We start from the raw sequence: 21,684 nt of genomic DNA, 5'->3' as shown, positions 1-21,684 counted from the left end.
ATCATCTAGAGAAGGCCAATGTAGTGGCCAATGCTTTGAGTAGGAAGTCAGCCAGTATGGGCAGCCTTGCGTAAATCCAGTCGGTGGGAGACTGCTTGCTTTGGATGTTCAGGCTTTAGCCAATCAGTTCGTGAGGTTGGATGTTTATGAGCCCAACCGTGTTTTAGCTTGTACAGTCGCTCGATCTTCCTTATTTGAGCATATCAGGGATTGGCAGTATGATGATCCTCACTTGCTAGTCCTTAGGGACACAGTGTGGCACGGTGGTGCCAAGTAGGTTACAGTTGGAGATAATGGAGTTTTGAGGATGCAGGGTCAAGTTTGTGTGCCTAATGTGGATGGACTTTGTGAGTTAATTCTAGAGGAGGCCCATAGTTCCGGGTATTCTATTCATCCGAGCGCAGCTAAGATGTATCAAGATTTGCGGCAGCATTATTGGTGGAGGAGGATGAAGAAGGATATTGTTGCATATGTATCTTGGTGTTTGAATTGTCAGCAGGTAAAGTACGAGCATCAGAGACCTGGTAGTTTGCTTTAGAAGATTGAGATTCCTAAGTGGAAGAGGGAGCGTATCACTATGGACTTCATTGTTAGACTCCCACAAACTCAGAGGAAGTTCGATGCGGTATGGGTTATTATTGATAGGCTGACTAAGTCAACGCATTTAATTCATGTGGCAGTCTCTTATTCTTCATAGAGGTTAGCTGAGATCTATATTCGGGAGATTGTTCGTCTTCATGGTGTGCCCTTGTCTATTATTTCTGACCAAGGTACATAGTTTACCTTGCATTTCTGGAGGGCAGTTCAGCTTGAGTTGGGTACATGGGTCGAGTTGAGCATAACATTTCATCCTCAAATGGACGGACAGTGCGAGCGTACTATTCAGATTTTAGAGGATATGATTCACGCCTATGTTATTGACTTTGGAGATTCTTGGGATCAGTTCTTGCCATTAGCGGAGTTTTCCTACAACAACAGCTATCAGTCGAGCATCCAGATTGCTCCCTATGAGGCATTATATGGTAGACGGTGTCTATCTCCAGTTGGGTGGTTTGAGCCTGGGGAGGCTCGATTCTTGGGTATAGATTTAGTACAGGATGCCTTGGACAAGTTTAAGATCATTTAGGATAGGCTTCGTACAGCTCAGTCCAGGCAAAAGAGTTATGTTGACCGTAAGGTTCATGATGTGGCATTCATGGTCGAAGAGCAAGTGTTGCTTCGGATGCCGCCTATGAAGGGCGTGACGAGATTTGGAACAAAGGGCAAGCTAAGCCCTAGGTTCATCGGACCTTTTGAGATTCTTGATCGAGTGGGATAGGTGGCTTACAGACTTGCGTTGCCGCTGAGTTTATCAGTTGTGCATCTAGTATTTCATGTGTCCATGCTTCGGAAGTATCACAACGATCCATCCCACGTGTTAGACTTCAGCATTGTCCAGTTGGACAAGGACTTGACCTATGAGGAGGAGCCAGTAGCTATTTTAGACCGGCAGGTTCGTCAGTTGAGATCGAAGAAGTTCCTTTCAGTTCGTGTGCAGTAGAGAGGTCACCTTGTTGAGGCAGCGACCTAGGAGTCCGAGTCCGATGTGCGAAGCCGATATCCCCATCTTTTCACCAATTCAGGTACTTTTCTATGTCCATTCGAGGACGAACGGTTGTTTTAGAGGTGGAGAATGTGATGACCCAAAGGGTCATCTTGTATTTTAGAATTCAAATCTGAGTTCCAAGGCCTTAAAAACCTCATTTTCTTTCTCCTCCATTTGTGTGAGCAGTCCAAGCGCATTTCTAGAAAACATTTATGTGAAATTTAAGACAAATACTGAATTTGGCCTTTAAAATTGATTAAAGTTGACTTCGGTTAATATATTTTTGATAAACGGACCCAGACCCATGATTTGACGGTCCCGTAGGATCCGTAGTAAAATATGGGACTTGGGCATATGCCCGGAATTGAATTTCGAGGTCCCTAGCTCAAGAAAAGAATTTTTAAAGAAAATTATTTGACGGAAAATAGAAAGACTTTTGAAAATGAAATGGTGTGTAATTTTGACGGTATCAGGCTCGTATTTTGGTTCGGAGCCCGGTACAGGTTTAATATAATATTTAAGTCGTATCTATGAAATTTGGTGAGAATCGGAGTTGATTTGAGGTTAAATTCATAGTTTTTGATGTTATTTTGATGATTTGATTACATGAGCAAGTCTGTATGGTATTTCTAAACTTACGTGCATGTTTGGTTTGGAGCCCCGAGGGCTCGGGTGAGTTTTGGATAGGCCACGGAGTGATTAAAACTTAAGAAAAACTCAATTGTGCATCTGGTGTTTTGCACATGCCTCTGATCTCGCAAATGCGAGATCAGGCTTCGCAAATGCGAAGTCTGCCGACCTAGGAAATGCGGCAGTATTGTCGCAAATGCGAAGAAGGCCTGGGAAGGCCAACCTCGCAAATGCGAAACTTTGGCCGGAATCGCAAAGGCCCCAGAAGTCGCAAATGCGACATATGTGTCACAAATGCGAAGGCAATAGCAAATTCAAAGGGTTCGCAATTGCGAACCCCTGATCGCAATTGCGATAACTGCAGCCTGTTAAGTGAGATTTTAGATCAGATTTTCACTTCATTCTTCAAAATTTCAAAACCTAAACTCCAAAGGGCGATTTGCCTAGAGCAAGTTCTTCCCCAAATCATAGGTAAATGGATCTTAACTCTTTTTCTTCAATCTATTTCATCTTTATATATGATTTTACTTCAAAATCTAGGGTTTTTCATGGGAAATTGGGTGTTTTGGTAGAAATTAGGATTTTCAAATTTTGGGGATTTGGACCTCAATTTGAGGTCGGATTTCAAAACCAATTGCATATTTGAGTTCTAGGGTGAATGGGTAAACGGGTTTTGTTCGAACTTTGAGTTTTGACTTAGCGGGCCCGGGGTCCGTTTTTGACTTTTTAGGGTAATCATTGGAAAATCTATATTCATGCATTAGAATTGGTTTATTTAGCATGATTGGAAGTGGAACCGAGAGGTAAAGCAGTAAATAAGGCTTGATTTTGTCCGTGAAATCGAAGTAAGTATTTGGTCTAACCTTAGCTTGAGGGAATAAGACTTGATGTCTTATGTTCTACGTGTTAGTGTTGAGTACGACGTATAGGTGTGGTGACGAGTATCTATACGTTGGTGTCGAGCAGGCAAGTGAGTCTTAAACTGTGATCGTTGTGATTCTTAATATGTACTATTCATGCTTAGGTTGGTGATTATCCATGTTGAACAAGACTTATGATATTTTCTTGGTAATTGACCATTGTTGAGTATTGACTCAAGTTGAGATTTAAATTTGTGAAGTTAACTGTTGAAACGAGATTGGTTATAGCTGATTCCCTTGCCGGGATGTTAAGTTTTCTATTGTTGATTCCCTTGCCGGGATGTTATTGTTTCTATTGTTGATTCCCTTACCGTGACGTATTTTTTCTACTATTTGGGTGAGGAAGAGTATAAAGCACAAAGGGTGATGTCGTCCATGATATTGTGAGTGAGTGTTAATGCACGAAGGGTGATGTCATGCCGATATTGTGAGTGTTAATACCCGAAGGGTGATGTCATGTCGATATTATGAGTGTTAATACACGAAGGGTGATGTCATACTGATATTGTGGGAGTTAATGCACGAAGGGTGATGTCGTGTCGTGATTATGAGAGTTAATGCACGAATGGTGATGCCTTGTTGTTTTTGTTATTTTTATGGTGAGAACAAGAGTAAAAGCACGATGGGTGATGTCGTGCGCGTGTTACTATTTTATTATTCTTATTGATACAAATATGACATTCATTATGCTTCTCTATTGAATTACTGTTAGAATTTGATATTCCCCGCAGCATGTCCCCCTTCCCATCTTTATCTATTATTTTCTGTTATTATTGTTCTGCTCGTATATGATTTAACTGCACAGGTTTATATGGTTGTCGTGTCCTAGCCTCATCACTACTTCGTCGAGGTTAGGCTCGACACTTACTAGTACATGGGGTGGGTTGTACTGACACTGCACTCTGTATTTTTGTGCAGATTTCGGGGTCGGACCTTGTGAGTTGCTAAAGGTTGCTGCCTTCAATCCAAGGAGACCAAGGTAGATCTGTTGGTGTTAGCAGAGCCTAAAGTCCCCTTTCCCCGCTTTAGTTTCTTCTGTCTCTTCTATTTTGAGAACAGTTGTACTTCTTTCAGACTTATATTTGTAGTAAATCTTAGTCGTTCGTGGATTGTGACAACAGATCTATGGGGTAGCTATGTACTTGAGTTGTGTCACTGTTATATTACTTCTGCATTTCTTAGTTATTTTTCTTTAACTATTATCTGTCCCTATTTGGTTAATAAAAAGGGTAGTAAAAATTGTAACTGTCGGCTTGCCTAGCTTTCACGAGTAGGCGCCATCACGATTCCAGAAGGTGGGAAATCTGGGTCGTGACAATCAATAGCTTTTAACTCTTCCATATGACTATTGAATTATTTTACTTTGTATTCTCTTGCTAACGCAAAGTATACTTCTTTAATTTGTTTTTGGCTCTTCCTAAACTCCGTCTTTATGTTGTTCGACAGATAGAACATACATGCACAATGAGGGACTTCTGGATAAGAATTAAAGTTACTATCCATATACCATCATGATTATCTAATACAATGCACATTCCCTCTCTTTGTCCATAGGTTTCTCTAAACTTCTCGAAGAACTACTAGCACAGTCCATTATTTGCCGAATCAACAATTGCTTATGTGAGGGTAGAATTTGTCCTGTAAAACCAAATGAAAAATATTAATTACAAGATACAATATTTATATATCATTTCATATAGCAGTATAGTCATAGGTAGGCGCAGGTATGTAGGAAAATAATTATATACTCTATTGCTATACTTGTATACCATATTGGTATCATATGGTACTGAGGGTCTTTTTTGGTACTTACCTAAATATAACTGGATTGCATTTTTGAATACTAAAATACATGGATTATTCATTAATGATTCTGAATTTTTTTTTTCTTACTCTCTGTGTCTTGCGTGGAAGCCGCGAGTATGGTCACTCTGTATGTTGACTTTAAAAAACTTCCATCAACTACAAATGTTGGCCTACATTAGATACAACCTCCAATCGATGCATATATCGCTATGAATGCATACAAGAAGCTTCCATCTACTTCATTGTCTAGTCGTGTCACTGATCCTGCGTTAGCGTACTCCAACATGTATAGATATATTGGTATTTTCTTGTATGACTCACTTGGTGTTCCTCTCAATAATTGCATTGCTTTTTCTTTTAATCTTTATGTTTTCATGTAGCTTAAGTCTATACCATATGTTTTTTGGATGTCTCTTTGGATATATGTTGGTGTACATATAGCTTTGGGGTCAACAAGCTTATCTTGTACCATAAATGCAATAAAACCTGAGATAACTTGATTTTGTGGAAAAAAAATCTCTTATCATTTAAACTGTGGACAGAAACAAAATTCCTCACTTTGAAAAGTTTTGATGCTCGTGGACTTGATAATTTAAGATTCTAAGAGCATCTTTCATCCACACAATTAAGGGCATACCTATTTATAATACAAATACAATTATGTGCAAAGAAGAGTGATCAAAATAATAGTATACCCAAATAGTATACTGATATGCTAAATATCTGTAATATGATGCTGCAAATCCTTGTAATATTCAAACTATAGTGATCAAAATAATTATACATTAATAAAAATAAATATACGGACGTCAGTAAAAACACAGACGAACTAGTACAGTTCTACACTCATATAGTATATTGATATAGTATACTGATATACTATATCGATATCATATTTTACTGATAACATTTTTTATTTTTTTTGAAAATAAAAACACTATTAGAACAGGGTTTAATGTGAGTGTATACAAATTTAGTATAACATAATAAGCAAGCAATGGAAATAAGCATATAGTCTTTACTTCCAAAAATGCAGACGAACCTTTTTGGACATGATTTATTAACCCGATATTGACACTTTTTCTGACTGCATACTCTATCATAACGAGAACCAGCACGTTCTTGTCTTTGTAAATATGTCCTTTTACAACTTTTTGATGAAATAGATCACTTATGATATTTGCATCATCAAGTTGTGTACAGGTGTCATCTCCTTCTTGCACGTTAAAAATGCTGATCATATCACTGGTTTCATATTGTGCGATTTTTTATGAAGTTATAGCAACGTCGACATTGGAGGTGCTTGCACTGATAGTATTTTCAGCAAATGACACACATAGTGGGAGTGTTGTCATCCTGCACTTAATTTTTTCAATTTCATGTAAACACTAATGCTCACATCCCTGCAAATTGTAATTGGTGAATATCCTTGAGTAATATCATGCTGAATAACTATTATGCCTTTGCAGCTGCTTTATAATATCTCTGATAAGTTTTTCAAATTTTCACCATGTCTTTATTAGAATTGCATCAACATGAAAATTCATGAAATTATGGTTATCATCCTATTCTCTATTGTGCTGCAGTAAAATTGGTATATTTTCCATTGTTTTACAGCGTCTCAACTTAGATTATCAAACTAAAATGCTTTTATGTTGAAAATCGAATCTCAACAATGCAAATTTCAACACTCTTAATGTCAAATAGTGAATTTGTGCATGAAATTTTTTAAACTTAAATTAGTTCTTATGATTCAGAACTCTAGATTTTTAGATCTCCAGATTGACAACAAAATTTCAGTTAAAAAATAGTTTTTGTTCGATGCTTTTACACAGCTTGAGCGCTAAACTGCTTTTATCTCCAAAATCGAATCTCAACAATGCAAATTACAACACTATTAATGTCAAATAGTGAAGTTGAGCAGCAAATTTTTCTATCAAATCAACTGTTATGATTCAGACTCCAGATCTCCATATTAAGAATAGAATTTTAGTTAAAAATTGGTTTTCCCAATGCTTTTACACAGTAATCAACTTTTAACGACCCGATCAGTTGTTTTGAGATCTAGCGCGTCGTTCGGCAGTTTGAGGTCTTGAGTAACTTCACTTCAGGTATTATGACTTGTACATGTGGTCGGAATTGAACATCAGGAAGTTCGGAGTTGATTTGGAAAGAAAATTCTAATTTCGGAAGCTTTAAGTTGGAGGATTGACTAAGGCTTGACTTTTGAGTAAATGACCTCGGTATCGGTATTCAAAGGTTCCGACATGTTTTTATGATAATTTTAGACTTGGGCCTATATCCGGATCGGGTTTTGGATGACCCGGGAACGTTTCAGCGCCTATTGTGAAAAGTTGCCATTTTAGAAGAATTTCATAAATTTGGGTTGAAGTATATTTTAATATTATCGATGTCTGTTTGGAATACCGAGCATGGGAATAGCTCTGTATGGTGATTCTAGTCTTAGGAGATCGTCTAGATGTGAATTTGGAGGTCCTTAGGTCATTTTGGGGTCATTTGGTGAAAGTTGGAAGTCGAAATTTTTGGAAGTTTGACCGTGAGTGGACTTTTTGATATCAGGGTCGGATTTTGATATCGAAAGTTGGAGTAGGTACTTAATGCCAAATGTGACTTGTGTGCAAATTTTGAGGTCAATCAGACATGATTTGATAGGTTTCGGTAACGGGTGTGGAAGTTAGATTCAATAGTTCATAGGCTTGAATCGATGCGCAATTCGTAGTTTTTATGTTATTTGGCATGATTTGAGGCCTCGAGCAGGTCCGTTTTATGTTATGGAGTGGGTAGGTGTGATTGGACGGGGCCCAGGTGCCTCGGGTGTGTTTCGGATGTGTTTAGGTTGTATCGCGCTCTTATTTGATGTTTCAATGTTGTTTCTTTAGACATAAAGGGAACCATATTGAGAAAACGACCTTTGATTTGTGATTGGCTTGAACTATTAGATCAGTATCGTAATTACGGAGTCATATCAACAAGAATCACCAAATTCCGATGTCGTATGAGAGAGTTATGCTCATTTCTATGTCAGAAAAAATTACTGGTTTCTGGTGCGGACTTTGCTCTCGTGAACGCGAGGGCAGTCCCGTGAACGCGAAGAAGAAAAAATTGCCTGGACAGTGTTTTAAACCGAGAATTTTAATATATTCGGCATATCTTGAGTTCTAGAACTCCGTTTGAGGTGATTTTTGCGGCGTTGTTCTCGTATCAACAAGGGGGTAAATATCTAACCTTTATTTTGATGTTCCTCCGTGAGTATTTCTGCTTGTTATTATTTTTATCCGTGTTTGAATTGTAGAAATTGGGATTTTGAGCCCGAAAGTTGAGAAATTGTAAATCCTTGATTTGAGGGACGATTCATGGACGAAATTGGATTATTTTCTAGATATAGACCATATGAGTTATGATTAATATTTATTTTCAATAATTTTTGGAATCCGGACAAGTGGGCCCGAGGTTGACTTTATTAACTTTTCGAGTGGAGTTGGGAATTGTTATAAATTGATTTATTATGAGTATTAGAGTATATTTTTATTGTTTGCACATTGCTTGACTAGTTTTGGAGCGACGGGCACCAGTTTGAGGTGTTAGAGTGGTGTTGAAGCCGATTATGGAACTTCGGAACGAGGTAAGTCTCATGTCTAACTCTGTGAGGGGGAAACTACCCCTTAGGTGTTGTAATTGATATGTGTTACTTGTTGTGGGGGTTACGTACGCACGAGGTAAGGAGAGTCCATACGTAGCTACATTCATGTTATTGTCTAGGTAGACTTAGGTTCACGCCATGCAATAACTGTACTATTTGGGTTATCTCTTCCTTATTAAATTCTTCTACTTCGCATTACTACTTGAGACTAGACGGGCGTAGAGTGATAGACTTGCTATTGTAGAGATTTGATGAGTTTCATGATTAGACGCGGAATTATTGTACTCCTCTTACGAATTTCTGCCACGTTATGTGTTCTCATCGAAAGGTTTTCTCAAAGCTCCTTATAACTCCCATATTTCTTTGTGAGTAGGGTCAAGGACCCGCCAAAGCTTCTTATTCTAGTGGGATTAGGCCGTTCACCTCGGTAGGATGGATGTATCTATGGTTTGTGTCATTCGACCCATGGTAGTGCACATATTATGATGGGATCGGGTCATTCGCCATGGCAGGATTATGTACCACACTCTCATGGGAGCGGGCCGTTCACCTCAGCAGTTTAATCATATATCTATGATTCGTGCTTTTCGACCCTCGGCAGTGCACAGATTATGATTGTATCGGGTTGTACGCCTCGGCATTTCTATAAAATACTCTCATGGAAATCGCGCGTAATATTTGACAACGAGTTAGTGTATCTATGAGTTTCCCTGATTGGTGAGGTCCATTATATATATATTCTCCGGTTGAGGAGGTAATTGCTAATTGAGAGCTTGAGTCTATTGTAGAGAGGAGAACCGTATCACGTATTTACACTTGTTTAATTTGTTTATTTACTCTGTCCCATATCTGTTTACTTCTTACTGTATCTGTCTTATTGGACCACTAGTAAGTGTCAACGTCGACCCCTCGTCACTACTTCTCTAGGGTTAGGCTAGATACTTACTGGGTACGCGTTGATTTATGTACTCATGCTACACTTGCTGCACATTTTTTGTACAGGTACATATATGTCTAGTGATATTTTCGGCGCATAGGCGCGGCTATTGAGGGGACTTACCGTGAGCTGCATTTCATGTTATAATCCGCAACCTGCAGAGTCTCCATCAGAGTTATTTGTGTTCTTCTATCTAATTTGTACTCAGATAGATGTTATATTTTATTTTATTTCCTAATTGATGTTCATGCACTTGTGACACTGGGTTTTTAGGGGTGTTGATGGGTTGTCCTTTATTGTAGTTGTGAAAACATTATCAGTAACCTTGTAAATTCTGTTTTTTACTATTTAATTGATGAAAACTATGATTTCAAAAATACTAAAATGAGTAAATAAATTAATCATTCATTGTTGGCTTACCTGACACTAATGTTAGGCACCATCACGACCACTAGTGGATTTTGGGTCGTGACAACTTGGTATCAGAGCGTTAGGTTCATTTAGGTCTTACGAGTCATGAGCATGTCTAGTAGAGTCTTGCTGATTGGTAAGGAGATGTCTGTACTTATCTTCGAGAGGCTACAGGATTGTTAGGAGAACTTTCCTTTCTTGATTCCTCATCGTGCAATTTGATTCCTTTGAAGCTTATGCCTTTGTATCCTTCCTACTTATTCGTATACGATGTTCAGCATTGGGCATCGAAGAGTTGTTGTGGTACTATAGACGTGGGAAGGATGTTTCTCCCTACGCATTTGAGCAAGTCATTATCGTCTTCTTGCGGAAGGATGTTCTATCATTTCGGCTCAGTAGCTGTTTTTTCAATGGTTTCGAGGTTGCACGCAGATTGCTATGATGTTCAAACATTGTTATTGCACCGTGTTGGTATAATGATACGGTGCTTGTTTATGTGTCGAGGCAGTGAATGACTTGAAAGGTGGATTTTCTCAGTGCATGATTCAGAGTTTCAGCATTTTATCTTCAGTAGAGGAAAGACTATCGGACTATGAATGTTCAGGTTTGGTATAATGGAGTAATAAGGCTTGGTATTTTCAAGCGTGGTGAAATTCTCAATTATGATTTTGTGTCATCGTCCTTGTTGAACGAAGGACTTGAAAGGAGGTTTTTCTCAGTGCGTGATTCAGAGTTTCAGCATTTTATTTCTAGCGGAGGAAAGGCAACCAAACTATGAATGTTCATGTTTGGGATAATGGAGTAATGAGGCTTGGTATTTTTTAGCGTGGTGGAATTCTCAATTTTGATTTTGTGTCATCGTCCTTGTTGAACACGTTAAGGTTCGCCGGTGTTATGGTCTTCATCAATTTACCTTCTGGACAGGGTAGTGTGAAATGGTGCTGGAGAAATAGTTGTCAGGATAGTAGAGTATAGAAATTTCGGAATCAAATGGGTATTTCTAATGTTGATGTCTCAAGAAGGATGATCTTCTATGAGGCTTGGAGTTGGTGGCAATTTATTAGCTCAAGTGTTACAGAGATGGATTCGGATTTGAGGCAACAATTGGGCAGAAAAGGACGAGAAAGGACATGTGGGAGGTGTTTTGCGGTCGTTGAATTGCTAGAAGGTCAAGTATGAAAAGCAAAAGTCGAGGAGTTGCTTAAAAGAGAGGATTTGACCAAAGTGGGAGAGTGGCAGAGTAACATATGGGTTTTGTGGTAGGATGGCCACATGCCTTGAGGAAAGTTTGGAGCCATTTGGGAATTCGTGGTGGATAGTGACTAGGTCCATGGATTTTATTTGGATGCAACATGACTTCGAGTTTGGAATGTATTGTTGAACTTTCAGCTGATGTCAATGAGGAAGAAGAAATCTCGGTGGGTCCCAAGGTTATCTAATTGTAGCTTCAAGCTAAGTGGGAAATCCCCACCGTCTATGATTAGATTGTGTGGTTGTCTGCTTGTGCGGTTTCTAGCTATCGGTGTATTGGTGGGTTATTAAGACTAAGGAAAGAAAACATCAGTGGTAATTTGAGCAAAGGATTTGAGGAATGTGTGCTATATTTGGCCTTATCGGTACATGTTCAAGTTATGGGAAGACTTATAGTCTATGCTTCAAATGGATGTGATGTACAAGAAAGGAATTCAGTCGGTTGCTTCTTTGAGAGGGTGTTTATGTGCTAGCAGGGCCTTGGAGTTTGATTATATTTGGGAACAAGTCAGAGTGGGTGGCTCTCAACAATGGTCCTAGTGGGTCCAAAATTAAAGTGCGGTACCTAAGGATTTCGAGTCCATGGTATGGTTAAGTATCGAGCTTTTGCAGTGGATTATGAAAGGGGCTTGGAGTGTTCTATGTTATCATCGATATGTAGTGTAGAATTAGAGGAATAGGAGAAAATAACTTCGAATTCGTAGAGAAATTATCAGAATGGGTGTACCAGTTGAAGATATGAATGGGCGCACAAGGAGGGTAAGAGTTAGTTCGTGGGTTTTGACACAACGTGGTCTCATGAAATAGGGTCACTTAGGATGAGTGTGGATTGGGTTCGTTATATTTTGAATGGAGCTATTATTATTTCTAAGGCAAGTCTTGAGTAAATTAGAAGAAGTTGATTTGGTTAGCAATGGTTGAATCGGCATGATAGTGGCAATGATCAGTTGCTTGAGCGTGTTAAGTTATGTAGGTAATTTGTGGTAGTACGTGCGAGGCTTGACGGCCGCTATAATTTGATTTCTTTGGAGGTATTTGATTATAATGGCCTGTTATGTGTAGATAGATCCCGAAAGAGTTATGGTGGCTTAGACCACTACTTGAGGATTGTATTTTCTGCGGTTATGGGAATTCAGTCGTGTGTTGCAATGGTTCTCCTGAAACGAGTTAAGTGAAAGGTTTCTATATGATGGGATTGTTTATTCTATTAGTGGTTAAGGAGTTATGATGGAATTCTAGTACTCTCGCATGTTAGGTGCAGTGAGTGGCATGGGAATTGGAAGTTGAGGATCAAGGTTGTGGTTCGGTGTAGACAAGAATGTTACGAGCTAGGATGAGCAGGAAAGAATTCAGATGTTTAGAGTAAGCTGGTATTGTCTTTAGGATCACCTGAGATCGGTGTCCTGTGTAAGAGGCTTTGTGTACTGGTTTACGGATTCTCGATTCGCTTTACAACATTGTATGGCCGGTGGTATGGATGTGCAGACTTTGTTACCTGGTGCGGAAGGTCGTGGGAGCATATCCCACGGGAAGATTGTATAAATGTGACATGTAGTCACTTGATTGATTGAAGATTGAAACTAAGTATGGAGATTATGGTACTATCGCTAATGTAAGAGCTTAAGCCTAGGAGGCACTCTATTCATTTGGTTGTGAACTGTGGAAGTTTGTTCCGGATTAAACGGGTGTTCTTATGTTTCATAAATAGGGTTGTTGTGGATCCTTGGAAGGTTATTAGCCTAGTGTGGTACAATTAGAATCAGCTTGAGTTTCGTGGATGGATCTAGAAGTGAATATGCGCTCTATATCATGGCGGATGTGTTCATTTCAGCATAGTGTTGCTTACGGAGGGGTCTTCGGGCCTTGGATGTTATTTTTGTCGTCATCTATAATGTGTAATCTCTATTGTTCTATGTTGGTTGTGAGACGGTATGATTATTTGCACTTGTATCGATATCCCATATAGTTTGTGGTGTTGTGATAGCAGGATGGCTCTCAATGTAGTTCATTTATTGCACCTTAGTCGTTCTTGAGTTTTGTAACATATGGTACTATCTGTCTCCCCAGGGATGATATTATACACTTGTCATGCTTGTTGTCGACATTCGGTTATTTTATAGGTATGAGCATTTTGGCTCGGTAGGTATTTCCTTATAGATTATTATGTTAGGATCGGGTGGCACTCTACCACGGGTATGTTGTTTGGATTGGGTGGCACACTGCCACAGGTATCATGGTTGTATCGGGTTGCACGCTGCAATGGTATCATGTGTGGATGGAGTTACACGCCGCAACAGTGAGATGTTGAGTACAGTTCTCTATATCTATTCTTGTGTGTTTTGTTTCTCATTTTCTGAGAAAGGTTCATAACATTGTTTCAGTTGTTTAATTAGTTACGTGGGTTGAGTATTTCTTTCCAGAGTTCATTTTTCCTTATGTATCATATTCACGTTTGTAGCTTGTTGGCATATTGTGGCATCATATGAGACTTTTGGCAGTGTTTGAGGTGGCTTATTGCCTGAGCAGCTTGTACTGTGTGAGATAAAACTATTGGACATGTGATCATTGCGATCAGATTTATATAAGGTATATTAAAGAGCAAATATCGTTGTCGGGTTCAGAATGAAGTAATACTTCTTGTCAGGAGGAGAGACTCCATGATTTGTGATTCGGCAGATGGTTATGAGTTTCTACAAATTTCTTCCATCGTGGCAATATTGCAAGAGTTGGAATAGGGCTTATATATGTTATGAGGTATACTACGGGCTTCGGGTCAGTGGAAATTTCAACCGTTGTTCTTGGGGGAGATTGACTTGGGCAAATGACTTATAGGATGCATGGTGTGATTTCAGTGGAGGAGCATGGTCACGTTGGGTTCAGTTTCTGGTGATTAATACGGTGTTCGTGTGTTAGAATATGGTATCATGGAGAAACTCTAGATGTTGGAATTTGGCTCTAAAGCTTGCTAGCTAAGGTAGCAGGAGGATCTTCAGTCTGGCTCGAGAAAATGTGGTCAACTAGGTTGTGGTGGAAATGGTAGGTGCACGAGGTGTTAAACAGTAATTTTGGACAACTCCGGAGCAGTTCTTAGCACGTTCGAGGACGAACATATGTTAAGTGAAAGAGAATCTAACGACCCGACCGGTCGTTTTGATCTCTAGCGTGTCGTTTGACTGTTTGAGGCCTTGAGTTACTTCACTTCAGGTATTATGACTTGTACATGTGATCGGAATTGAATTTCGGGAAGTTTGGAGTTGATTTAGAAAGAAAATTCCAATTTCGAAAGCTTTAAGTTGGAGGAATCGACTAAGGTTTGAATTTTGAGTAAACGACTTCGGAATCAAGATTTGAAGGTTCCAACATGTCATATGATAATTTTGGACTTGGGCGTATGTCCGGATCATGTTTTGGATGACCCGGGAGCGTTTCGGCGCCTATTGTAGAAAGTTGGCATTTTGGAAGAATTTTATAAATTTGGGTTGAACTATATTTTAATGTTATCGATGTCCGTTTGGAATTATGAGCATGGGAATATCTCCGTATGATGATTCTGGTCATAGAAGCGCATCCGGATATGGATTTGGAGGTCTATAAGACATTTGGGAGTCATTTGGCGAAAGTTGGAAGTTGGAGATTTTTGGAAGTTTGACCGAGAGTGGACTTTTTGATATCGGGTTCGGATTCCGATTCCGAAAGTTGGAGTAGGTCTGTAATGTCAAATGTTACTTGTGTGCAAAATTTGAGGTCAATCGGACGTGATTTGATAGGTTTTGGCATCAGATGTGGAAGTTAGAAGCTCAATAGTTCATTAGGCATGAATCGATGCGCAATTCATAGTTTTGATGTTATTTGGTATGATTTGAGGCCTCGAGTAGGTCCATGTTATGTTATGGAGCAGGTAGGTGTGATCGGACGGGGCCCTAGGGGCCTCGGGTGTGTTTCGGATGTATTTGGGTTGTATCGCGCTCTTATTTGATGTTTCAACGTCGTTTCTTTGGACATAAAGGGTACCATATTGAGAAAACAACCTTTGATTTGTGATTGGCTTGAGCTATTATATCCACATCATAATTACGGAGTCATATCAACAAGAATCACTGAATTCGAATGTCGTATGAGAGAGTTATGTCCATTTTCGTGCGGGAAAAATTGCTGGTTTCTGGTGCGGACTTTGTTCTTCGCGAACGCGAGGGATGTCCCATGAACGCGAATAAGGAAATTTGGGTTGACCAGTCAACACAAAGAATTGCTCTTCGAAAACACGAAGGTTTTCCCGCGAACACGAAGAAGAAAAATCGCCTGGACAGTGTTTTAAACCAAGAATTTTAGTATTTTGGGCATATATTGAGTTCTAGAGCTCCATTTGAGGTGATTTTTGCGGCGTTGTTCTTGTCTCAACAAGAGGGTAAATATCTGACCTTTATTTTGATGTTTATCCATGATCATTTTCGTTGGTTATTATTTTTATCCATATTTGAATTGTACAAATTGGGATTTATAGCCCCAAAATTGAGAAATGGTAAATCCTTGATTTGAGGGTCAATTCATGGACGAAATTTGATGATTTTCTGGATATAGACCATATGAGTTATGGGTAATATTTATTTCCAATAATTTTTGGAATCTGGACATGTGGGCCCGAGGGTTGACTTTATTGACTTTTCGAGCGGAGTTGAGAATTGTTATAAATTAATTTATTATGAGTATTAGAGTATATTTTTATTGCTTGACTAGTTTTGGAGCGACGGGCACCGGTTTGAGGTATTAGAGCGGCATTGGAGTCGGTTATGGAACTTCAGAGCGAGGTAAGTCTTATGTCTAACTCTGTGAGGGAGAAACTACCCCTAGGTATTGTAATTGATATGTGTTACTTGTTTCGGGGCCAATGTACGCACGAGATGACGAGAGTCCGTACGTAGCTGCATTCATGTTATTGTTCGGGTAGACTTAGGTTCACGCCATGCAATAACTGTACTATTTGGGTTATCTCTTCCTTATTAAATTCTTCTACTTCGCATTACTACTTGAGACTAGACGGGCGTAGAGTGATAGACTCGCTATTGTAGAGATTTGACGAGTTTCATAATTAGACGCGGAATTATTGTACTCCTCTTACGAATTTCTGCCACGTTATGCATTCTCATCGAAAGGTTTTCTCAAAGATCCTTATAACTCACATGTTTCTTCGTGAGTAGGGTCAAGGACCCGTCAAAGCTTCTTATTCTAATGGGATCGGGCCGTTCGCCTCGACAGGATAGATGTATCAATGGTTCGTGTCGTTCGATCCTCGGTAGTGCACAGATTATGATGGGATTGGATTGTTTGCCTCGGCAGGATTATGTACCACACTCTCATGGGAGAGGGTCGTTTGCCTCAGCAGTTTCATTATATATCTATGGTTCGTGTCCTTCGACCCTCGGCAGTGCACAGATTATGATTGTATCGGGTCATACGCCTCGTTATTTCTATAAAATACTCTCATGGAAATCGCGCATAATGTCTGACAACGAGTTAGTGTATCTTTGAGTCTCCCTGATTTGAATTATGACAACCTATCTGGTGAGGTCCATTATATATATATTCTCTGGTTGGGGAGGTAATTGCTAATTGAGAACTTGAGTCTATTGTAGAGAGGTGGACCGTATCACGTATTTACACTTGTTTAATTCTTTTATTTACTCTGTCTCATATCTGTTTACTTCTTACTGTATCTGTCTTATTGGACCACTAGTAAGTGTCGATGTCGACCCCTCATCACTACTTCTCTGGGGTTAGGCTAGATACTTACTGGGTACGCGTTGATTTATGTACTTATGCTACACTTGCTGCACATTTTTGTGCAGGTACATATATGTCTGGTGATCTTTTCGGCACAGAGGTGCGGCTATTAAGGGGACTTACCGTGAGCTGCATTTCATGTTACGATCCGCAGCCTGCAGAGTCTCTATCAGAGTTATTTGTGTTCTTCTGTCTAATTTGTACTCAGATAGATGTTATACTTTATTTTATTTCCTAGTTGATGTTCATGAACTTGTGACACTGGGTTTGTGGGAGTGTTGATGGGTTGTCCTTTATTGTAGTTGTGAAAACATTATCAGTAACCCTAAAAATTCTGTTTTTACTATTTAATTGATGAAAATTATGATTTCAAAAATACTAAAATGAGTAAATAAATTAATCATTCATTGTTGGCTTACCTGACGCTAATGTTAGGCGCCATCACGACCACTAGTGGATTTTGGGTCGTGACAACTTGGTATCAGAGCGTTTGGTTCATTTAGGTCTTACGAGTCATGAGCATGTCTAGTAGTCTTGCTGATTGGTAAGGAGATGTCTGTACTTATCTTCGAGAGGCTACAGGATTGTTAGGAGAACTTCCTTTCTTGATTCCTCATCGTGCAATTTGATTCCTTTGAAGCTTATGCCTTTGTATCCTTCCTACTTATTCGTATACGATGTTCCGTATTGGGCATCAAAGAGTTGTTGTGGTACTATAGACGTGGGAAGGATGTTTCTCCTTACGCATTTGAGCAAGTCATTATCATCTTCTTGCGGAAGGATGTTCTATCATTTCGGCTCAGTAGCTGTTTTTTCAATGGTTTCGAGGCTGCACGCAGATTGCTATGATGTTCAAACATTGTTATTTCACCGTGTTGGTATAATGATAGGTTGTTTGTTTATGTGTCGAGGCAGTGAATGACTTGAAAGGTGGTTTTTCTCAGTGCATGATTCAGAGTTTCAGCATTTTATTTCCAGTGGAGGAAAGACTATCGGACTATGAATGTTAGGGTTTGGTATGATGGAGTAATGAGGCTTAGTATTTTCGAGCGTGCTGAAATTCTCAATTATGATTTGGTGTCATCGTCCTTGTTGAACGAAGGACTTGAAAGGAGGTTTTTCTCAGTGCGTGATTCAGAGTTTCAGCATTTTATTTCTAGCGGAGGAAAGGCAATCAAACTATGAATGTTCATGTTTGGGATAATGGAGTAATGAGGCTTGGTATTTTCGAGCGTGGTGGAATTCTCAATTTTGATTTTGTGTCATCGTCCTTGTTGAACACGTTAAGGTTCGTCGGTGTTATGGTCTTCATCAATATACCTTCTGGGCAGGGTAGTGTGAAATGGTGCTGGAGAAATGGTTGTCAAGATAGTAGAGTGTAGCAATTTCGGAATCAAATGGGTATTTCTAATGTTGATGGCTCAAGAAGGATGATCTTCTAGGAGGCTTGGAGTTTGTGGCAATTTATAAGCTCAAGTGGTACAGAGATGGATTCGGATTTGAGGCAACAATTGGGCAGCAAAGGACGAGAAAGGACATGTGAGAGGTGTTTTGCGGTGGTTGAATTTCTAGAAGGTCAATTATGAAAAGCAAAAGTCGAGGAGTTGCTTAAAAGAGAGGATTTGACCAAAGTGGGAGAGTGGCAGAGTAACATATGGGTTTTGTGGTAGGATGGCCACACGCCTTGAGGAAAGTTTGGAGCCATTTGGGAATTCATGGTGGACAGTGACTAGGTCCATGGATTTTATTTGGATGCAACATGACTTCGAGTTTGGAATGTATTGTTGAACTTTCAGCTGATGTCAATGAGGAAGAAGGAATCTCGGTGGGTCCCAAGGTTATGTAATTGTAGCTTCAAGCTAATTGGGAAAGCCCCACCGTCTATGATTGGATTGTGTGGTTGTCTGCTTGTGCGGTTTCTGGCTATCGGTGTATTGGTGGGTTATTAAGACTAAGGAAAGAAAACACCAGTGGTAATTTGAGCAAAGGATTTGAGGAATGTGTGCTATATTTGGCCTTATCGGTTCATGTTCAGGTTTTGGGAAGACTCAGAGTCTATGCTTCGTATGGATGTGATGTACAAGGAAAGGAATTCAGTTGGTTGCTTCTTTGAGAGGGTGTTTATGTGCTAGCAGGGCCTTGGAGTTTGATTATATTTGGGAGCAAGTCAGAGTGGGTGGATCTCAACAATGGTCCTAGTGGGTCCAAAATTAAAGTGTGGTGCCTAAGGACTTCGAGTCCATGTTATGGTTAAGTATCGAGCTTTTGCAGTGGATTATGAAAGGGGCTTGGAGTGTTCTATGTTATCATCGATATGTAGTGTAGAATTGGAGGAATGGGAGAAAATAACTTCGAATTCGTAGAGAAATTATCAGAATGGGTGTACCAGTTGAAGATGTGAATGTGCGCACAAGGAGGGTTGGAGTTAGTTCGTGGGTTTTGACACAACGTGGTCTCATGAAATAGGGTCACTTAGGATGAGTGCGGATTGGGTTCGTTATATTTTGAATGGAGCTATTATTATTTCTAAGGCAAGTCTTGAGTAAATTAGAAGAAGTTGATTTGGTTAGCAATGGTTGAATCGGCATGATAGTGGCAATGATCAGTTGCTTGAGCATGTTAAGTTATGTAGGTAATTTGTGGTAGTACGTGCGAGGCTTGACGGCCACTGTAATTTGATTTCTTTGGAGGTATTTGATTATATGGCCTGTTATGTGTAGATAGATCTCGAAAGAGTTATGGTGGCTTAGACCACTACTTGAGGATTGTATTTTCTGCGGTTATGGGAATTCAGTCGCGTGTTGCAATGGTTCTCCTGAAACGAGTTAAGCGAAAGGTTTCTATATGATGGGAATGTTTATTCTATTAGTGGTTAAGGAGTTATGATGGAATTCTAGTACTCTCGCATGTTAGGTGCAGTGAGCGGCATGGGAATTGGAAGTTGAGGATCAAGGTTGTGGTTCGGTGTAGACAAGAATGTTACGAGCTTGGATGAGGAGGAAAGAATTCAGATGTTTAGAGTAAGCTGGTTTTGTCTTTAGCATCACCTGAGATCGGTGTCCTGTGTAAGAGGCTTTGTGTATAGGTTTGCGGATTCTCGATTTGCTTTACAACATTGTATGGTCGGTGGTATGGATGTGCAGACTTTTTTACCTGGTGCGGAAGGTCGTGGGAGCATATCCGAAGGGAAGATTGTATAAGTGTGACATGTAGTCACTTGATTGATTGAAGATTGAAACCAAGTATGGAGATTATGGTACTATCGCTAATGTGAGAGCTTAAGCCTGGGAGGCGCTCTATTCATTTGGTTGTGAACTGTGGAAGTTTGTTCCGGATTAGACGGGTGTTCTTATGTTTCATAAATAGGGTTGTTGTGTATCCTTGGAAGGTTATTAGCCTAGTGTGGTACAATTAGAATCAGCTTGAGTTTCGTGGATGGATGTAGAAGTGAATATGCGCTCTATATCAGGGCGGATGTGTTCATTTCAGCATAGTGTTGCTTACGGAGGGGTCTTCGGGCCTTGGATGTTATTTTTGTCGTCATCTATAACGTGTATCTCTATTGTTCCATGTTGGTTGTGAGACGGTATGATTATTTGCACTTGTATCAATATCCCATGTAGTTTGTGGTGTTGTGAAAGCAGGATGGCTCTCGATGTAGTTCATTTATTGCACCTTAGTCGTTCTTGAGTTTTGTAACGTATGGCACTATCTGTCTCCCCAGGGATGATATTATACACTTGTCATGCTTGTGGTCGACATTCGGGTATTTTATAGGTATGAGCATTTTGGCTCGGTAGGTATTTCCTTATAGATTATTATGTTAGGATCGGGTGGCACGCTACCACGGGTATGTTGTTTGGATTGGGTGGCACACTGCCACAGGTATCATGGTTGGATCGGGTTGCACGCTGCAATGGTATCATGTGTGGATAGAGTTACACGCCGCAACAGTGAGATGTTGAGTACAGTTCTCTATATCTATTCTTGTGTGTTTTGTTTCTCATTTCTGAGGAAGGTTCATAACATTGTTTCAGTTGTTTAATTAGTTACGTGGGTTGAGTAGTTCTTTCCAGAGTTCATTTTTCCTCATGTATCATATTCACGTTTGTAGCTTGTTGGCATATTGTGGCATCATATGAGACTTTTGGCAGTGTCTGAGGTGGCTTATTGCCTAAGTAGCTTGTACTGTGTGAGATAAAACTATTGGACATGTGATCATTGCGATCAGATTTATATAAGGTATATTAAAGAGCAAATATCGTTGTCGGGTTCAGAATGAAGTAATACTTCTTGTCAGGAGGAGAGACTCCATGATTTGTGATTCGGCAGATGGTTATGAGTTTCTACAAATTTCTTCCATCGTGGCAATATTGCAAGAGTTGGAATAGGGCTTATATATGTTATGAGGTATACTACGGGCTTCGGGTCAGTGGAAATTTCAACCGTTGTTCTTGGGGGAGATTGACTTGGGCAAATGACTTATAGGATGCATGGTGTGATTTCAGTGGAGGAGCATGGTCACGTTGGGTTCAGTTTCTGGTGATTAATACGGTGTTCGTGTGTTAGAATATGGTATCATGGAGAAACTCTAGATGTTGGAATTTGGCTCTAAAGCTTGCTAGCTAAGGTAGCAGGAGGATCTTCAGTCTGGCTCGAGAAAATGTGGTCAACTAGGTTGTGGTGGAAATGGTAGGTGCACGAG

This window comes from Nicotiana tabacum, chromosome 18, assembly GCF_000715075.1.
Source record: "Nicotiana tabacum cultivar K326 chromosome 18, ASM71507v2, whole genome shotgun sequence".
Lineage (NCBI taxonomy): Eukaryota > Viridiplantae > Streptophyta > Magnoliopsida > Solanales > Solanaceae > Nicotiana > Nicotiana tabacum.
The sequence above is the reverse complement of the archived record's forward strand: the minus strand, read 5'-3'. Positions refer to the sequence as shown.